At 35.5% G+C, this 5,686-nt stretch overlaps 1 pseudogene across 1 annotated transcript; it reads left to right on the forward strand.

Annotated features, from left to right (window-relative positions):
- Positions 1-1,390: 1,390 nt before the first annotated feature.
- LOC308279233 (translation initiation factor eIF2 assembly protein-like) lies at positions 1,391-2,395 on the forward strand (annotated as a pseudogene). The gene is made up of 2 exons: positions 1,391-1,955; positions 2,065-2,395. The product of its transcript is annotated as a translation initiation factor eIF2 assembly protein-like (transcript).
- The last annotated feature ends 3,291 nt before the right edge of the window (positions 2,396-5,686 follow it).

The following is a 5,686-nucleotide window of genomic DNA, read 5'->3' on the forward strand; positions in this document are numbered from 1 at the left end:
GCTCTTTGCTTTGAAATGATATTGAGAAGACTTGCTATTTAGAAAAGTCATGATGAATCACTGGGGATTAGGTGGCTTCATCTATCTTGTTGGGAATGCTGAGATGGGGAAAGTATACAAGATATATTTAATCCAGAATGGACTCTGATAACTTTCAAGACTGTTATCTTGTTGTATTTCTGTTGTGAAAACTGAGGACTTAATGCTCCCCCCCTCAATCCTCATGGCCTTTGTTGGGTTTGCTTTTGAATAAATCCATACATGGATTTAATCGAGAAGTTAGGTTAACCTGGTCTTGGAAAGGTTGCTCATCTTTACAATGATGGCTTCTCTGAGGTACTTTATTCAATTGTAGTCAGTATTCTGTGTACATTATGTACCTTTGAAAATTCGTCCTGTTGGGTAAGCTAGTTATGAGAGAAACGGAGACTCTGAGAAAGGAGGTCAGCAAGGAAAGTGGAAGTCAGTAATGTTTTCTCATTCTGGAGAAAGTTTTTTTTTTAGTTCAATTTTGATTTACGGGAAAATGAGATGGCTGGTCTACTGTATTATTTCCTTTACACCTAAGAAGGCTACAAGAACACTGTTTCCTCAAGCTTATAATATAAAACGAAAAGATAATAACTCTATTGCTATTTATCTCCCTAAACTGGAAAAATATTCTCCAGGATTTCAGACTTGCCTAAGACTGAGAGATTGACAGGAAGATGTATTTGAAATGGAATGGTACCAATTTTGCTACAAGAACTAGACTAGCAGGGACATATATTTCTTTTCCATTATTTCCACAAATACTAGTGCTGGACATTGGAAGACAGATTACTAAGGCACTGCATCAGTATGCTAATGATCCAGTTGATAAGAACAACACATCTCTCTTCTAATAGATTATGCAGATACTTCTGGTTTCAGGGCTACTGGTTAAATGTCTTTCATTTTTTAGAATTTTATGCCAGAAGGTTCCATACAAAGGTCCTGAAGTTAGTTGTACAAACATGCACATTCCTCTTTAACAGGGATTTCTTATTCATAGGAACTATTTTTGTAGGTATAAGCCTGCGATTTTTTTTCATTTTTATTTTTTATATTTTATTTTATTTTTAAATTATTTATTGGTGCACTGTAGTCATACATCTTAATGGGATAAAAGACTTGTGGAGATATGCATGTACACATCACCCAATTAGCCCTTATCTGATCCCCACCCTATTCCCTCCCCATCTTTCCTTCCCATGCTTGGCTTAGTGATTGACTTTGAGATGTTTAAGTACAATGGGAACAGTTGAGTATTACTATTTCAACAACAGACAAACAAACCAAGCCAATTTTCACAAACCCCAGATGAATTTAACTTAAAATATTGAATCCTAGGGACATAAGCTGCTGGAGGATGAAGAAGGAGCATGTGTTGCACTGTCATTTCTCCATGTGGTAACTGCTCTTCTGAAGCCTCACCATCAAGAGTGTTTGTTACTCTTCCACTTCCTCAGAATGTGAAAGATTATTTACTTGATGATGGAATGAGGTGGTTTCGGAAAGGAAGATCCACTAACTTGCTATCAGCCAAACAGTAAAGATGAAGCAGAGGAAATACAGTGGTATGATGATGAGAACAGAGTCATGTTTAAGACACCAGAATTTCCCCAGTTTAGCACTACAGTTTAGGAAGCCATCAATTCCCTGAGTGGAAGTGTCTTTCCCAAGCTGAACTGTAGTGCCCCAAGGGATGTGTATTGGGCAGCAATGAATAGCACTCTGAAGTGTAAAACCCTCAGCAACATCTTTCTCCTTTTCAAGAGTTGATTTCATAACCCATAACTTCACTCAGCCATTTATTCACCATACTGATGATTCTCCAGATTCTTGTATGGAATATGTGCTTGTTCTACAAAAATGATATGAACTAATTCCAGGGGCTGAGTTACAGTGTTTTGTCAAGAAAAACAAGTTTACTGGTGTTTCTCAAAAACTACACACAATACTATGATCATATTTCTAAACAAAAGGAAAAACTTTGCAGATGCACACAGGACTTTTTCAAGAAAAATATATATAAATTCCTAGATAAAGACTTTGTATTTGATATATACAGAGACAGTAGGGGAAAGGTGTGGCTAATTGACTTTAAACCATTTGATGAAGTTACAGATTCACTGCTGTTTACCTGGGAAGAACTGATATCTGGGAAAAATTTCAAGGGTGATTTAGTGAAGAAGATTCTCCAGAGCAGGATTCTCCAGCTTTCTGTTGCACAAACAGTGAAGTTACAGTGTAGCCCAGCCCCTATCTGAGCTACAGACTGGCCAAAGACTTCATAGACCTCTCTACTGGGGAAGATGCTCATAAATTAATAGATTTTCTTGAGATGAAAAGAAACCAGCTCGAGGATGACTGAATGCTAGTTCAAGACCAAGCTAAAGAGAAAACTGTGGCTATTGCAGGAGGCTGCTCAAAGGACATAACTTCCTAGTGACCCTGAAGGGTGGGGTGGGCTGGGCAGTGTGAAGTCAGCAGCTTTTTATATTCATGTATACTTGCTTAGAAAAAATGAAGGAACTTTGTTACTTGTAAAAATAATATAATAAGTAGACCTTAAACATAGGAAACCATACTGTTCTGATAATAAAGTAACTCTTTATGAAAAAAACATCGAGTTCTTAATAAAGACTAAGTTATTCAATATTAAAATGAAACATATTTGAAAATAGTACTCTGTTAAGTTTTTAAAACTGCAAGCCTTGATTCTTTTACATTTAAATCGTGTTTTCTTCAAGTGGTTAGCTAATATAATATAAAAACAACACCATCATCAATATTTACTTCTTTTGATGCTTCCAATGTAGGCAGATTCTAACAGGGAAGTATGGAACTGAATGCTCTTAGAATTAAGGAAACCACTGATGAGCTGCATTGCAGATAAAATGTAACCACATTTGATAAGGTGTTAGTATATACAGGAAAATTCATTAAATTAGCCCTAGACAGAGAGACAAAAGGTCACACACTTCTCTATACTGGTAAAAATCACAGACTTTTCTTTATAAACTGACGCTTTAAGAGTCAACGATGGATGGGATCCCACTTTCTAAATGTCTATACATTGGAGACAGGATTGATAGTCTTATTAGTCTGTGCTTTGTGTATTTAAAACATCCAAGTCTGTGGTGCTAAAAGATTTATACAGCATTTTATATTTATAACTCATTTCTATTCATTACTCTTCAGGGTGGCTGCAAGAAGGCTGTTATGATACTGGCCCCAGGTTTCAGAGAGGACACTGAGAAATTATGTGATGGAATAGAAGCTGGCAAGAAGAAGGAGGATTATAGCAAACTAATTTTTTTATTGTCTCTTAGACTATATGATCAGAAGTGAAATTGAGACTTTGAAAATCCAGGGGATTCATTCTCAGATTAGATGAATCCCCCTAAACTTTGGTTGCTAGCACCTCACACACTACTGCCAGATCCTTAGAGGTCTACACATGTCCCTAGAAGACTCTGTGGGCTATACATCTTTTGTTGAGAATATTATGTTGGTAGAGTAGGTTGGAGGGAGATTGTTATTTATCATTCCAGAACCTTCTCGTTTATAATTGCTTTCTCATGCCATTTATTTAAAATGAAAGCAGAGGACAAAAGAGTAATACAATGCTACAAGTTATCTATCAGAAAACAAAATTTAACTGTATTATTATAACTCTAAAGTAAGAAATAACAAGTGGGTGCTACATTACTTTGATTATCTTACAACTTATTATGCTGAAAATTGCACTGAAAAGAAAAAATAGCCATCACTATTTTTATTTTGCAGTGTTAAGTATTGTACCCAGGTCCTTGTATATATTAGATAGAACACTCTACCATTTAGCTAGACCTGTATTTCTGGGAGCAAGACATTGTGGGATTGTCTTGATAGTTTTTCAGTGTTTTATTTTCATGAGAATACTGTTCTATGAAGTTAATTATTTTAAATGCTAATTGTGGTTAAGAAAATATCATATAAATTTTTCTAATGCAAACATTTGAAGCATACAGTTCAGTCGTTTGAAGTAATTCACACTGTTGTGCAACTACTCTCAATAGCTCTCATTTTGCAAAACTGAAATTCTATATCCATTAAAGAACTTGACATTTCCCCATTCCCCCAGACCTTAGCTACCACTATTCTATTTTCTGTCTGTAGAAATTTGGCTACTCTATGTCTCATATAGTGGAATTATATGGTATTTGTCTTTTTTGATTGGCTCCTTTCACTTAGTATAATTTCTCAGGGTTTATCCATCTTATGTGTCAGAATCTCTTTCCTGTTTAAGGCTGAATTGTATTCCATTGTATGTGTATATTACATTTTCTTTGCTGTGGATGTGTACTTAGGTTATTTTTCCCTTTGGACTATTGTGAATAATATGCTTGTGAATACAGAAGTACAAATAATCTCTTTAAGGCCCTGATATTGATTACTTTGGGTAAATACACAGAAATGTAATTTCTCATTTGGCAAGTCTATCTTGATTTTTTTAGGAGCCACCATATTGTTTTTCCATTGCAGCTGCAACATATTGCATCCTTATCTACACTTAACAGGGGTTCTAATTTCTTCACATTCTCACCAACGTTTGTTATTTGTTTTGTTTTTGCTAGCAGCCTTCATAAGGTATATGTAGTAGTATCTCGTTGTGGTTTTGATTTGCTTTCCCCTAATGATGATTCATGATGTTGAACATTGTTTCATGTGTTTTTTTGTCAAACAACAATATATTCTTTGGAAAAAGTCTATTCAAGTCCGTCTTAGTTAGCCTTTTCACTGCTGTGACCAAAATACCCAACAAGAACAACTTAGAGGAAAAAAGGCTTATTTGGAGTGATGGATTTGGAGTTTTAGTCCATGGTTGGCCTGCTCCAAGGAACAAATATTGCAGGGCTGTGGAACAGTTAAGCTGCTCTCAGGTCATGGCAGATGGAAGCAAAATAGAGATAGGAAACAACCATGGACAGATACAGTCCTCAAAGCCACACTCTCAGTGAGCCACCTCCTCCATCCATGCCCCACCTCTGAATGTTGCTGCATTACCAACACGTGGGCTTTTCTAGGGGACATTCCATATCCTAATCAAAACAAAGTACCCATTTTAAAAATTCAGATTTGTCGTGATTGTATTATTGTTGAGTTGAATTCTCTCAAATTTTGTGGTAAAAGGATTCTATAACCAAATAGTTCAGAAAACCCTGTTTATTTTTTATCACTTTGAAGATTTGTGATATACCTCTATTGTAGTAAAGGCTCTGAGAATTACAACATTAAAGAACATTGCCACCTCTGTAAATCAGTATTTTCTATATATAACCACTATGGAACCATTTTTTATTGAATACTTAGTCCCACTTTGAGATAGTGGTAAGCCAATAAATACAGTTTTAAAAAGCTCATATAAGTTTTTTAAACAATAGTTCATGAAGAAACATTTTCACATAAGAAAGAATGGCTATTGTAGCAGGTTTTGTTATGCTATATATACCACTCAGACAAGCATTTTCCCTTATATATACGACGCAGACAAGCATTTTCCCTTTATTGCTTTGCAGATAGTTATTTAGTGTTGACTCAGTACTAGAAATATGGAAGAAATAAGTTATGTCACTTCCTTCAAGAATCTCTGTGGGGTGGTATGTAATTATAGTGAAGT

This window comes from Muscardinus avellanarius (assembly GCF_963383645.1).
Source record: "Muscardinus avellanarius genome assembly, chromosome: X".
NCBI classification, from domain to species: Eukaryota; Metazoa; Chordata; class Mammalia; order Rodentia; family Gliridae; genus Muscardinus; species Muscardinus avellanarius.